Raw genomic sequence first — 905 nt, 5'->3', positions numbered from 1 at the left:
CAACAGAATCAATTCTCTGGAAGCCCTGTAGACGACCCCATACTCCATTTATCTGTGTTCGTGCAATACGCTGACACTATCAAAGCTAACAACGTTAGTTCTGAAGCTATTCGATTACGTCTCTTTCCTTTCTCCTTGAGAGATAGAGCTAGAGCGTGGCTTCAATCCCTGCCTTCAAACTCCATAACTACATGGGACGAATTAAAGAGAGTATTCTTAGCGAGATACTTTCCGCCTAGCAAAACTGCTATGCTCAGAGGTCAAATCAACGGATTTACCCAGAAAGATAACGAATCACTCATCGAAGCTTGGGAACGTTACAAGGACATGCTTAGACTATACCCTCATCATGGACTCGAACCATGGCTGATCATCCATACTTTCTATGGTTGTGTCTTATATAACACTAAAATGACTATAGATGCCGCTGCTGGCGGAGCATTAATGGACAAGCCTCATGATGAAGCATATAACCTCATAGAGAATATGGCACAAAACCATTACCAATGGGGAGGAGAACGAGCCGCTCTAGAGAAAGCCCAAACCAAAGGAGGAATGTACGAAGTAAGTGGTATAGACCGCGTTAATGCGAAAGTAGACGCTTTAACTCAAAAGATCGAGAACTTAACCATCACTCCTTCAGCCACCGCTGCTGCTGTAACACCTAACTGCGAGATTTGTGGATTGACTGGACATGTAGTTGCCGAATGTCAACTCTTGACTAGAGCCCCATCTGATCAAGTAAATTATGCTCAAGGAAACCCTTATTCTAACACGTACAACCCTGGATGGAAAAACCATCCGAACGTTTCCTATAAAAACAACAACGCGTTGTACGCACCTGGACAAGCACCTGCTGCACCACCTGGCTACCAAAAAGCGCCTGTAGCTGCTCAAAACACCCC

The 905-nt window shown here is 44.6% G+C and overlaps 1 non-coding gene across 1 annotated transcript; it reads right to left on the bottom strand.

The window, feature by feature from the left end:
• Nucleotides 1-249: 249 nt before the first annotated feature.
• Nucleotides 250-356, bottom strand: LOC131654293 (small nucleolar RNA R71). The gene has a single exon (XR_009299335.1). It is a non-coding gene; the product is annotated as a small nucleolar RNA R71 (small nucleolar RNA).
• Nucleotides 357-905: the final 549 nt, after the last annotated feature.

This window comes from Vicia villosa, linkage group LG2 (assembly GCF_029867415.1).
Source record: "Vicia villosa cultivar HV-30 ecotype Madison, WI linkage group LG2, Vvil1.0, whole genome shotgun sequence".
In the NCBI taxonomy this organism is placed as follows: Eukaryota; Viridiplantae; Streptophyta; class Magnoliopsida; order Fabales; family Fabaceae; genus Vicia; species Vicia villosa.
Note: the sequence above shows the minus strand (reverse complement) of the source record. Positions and strands in the feature narration are given on the sequence as shown.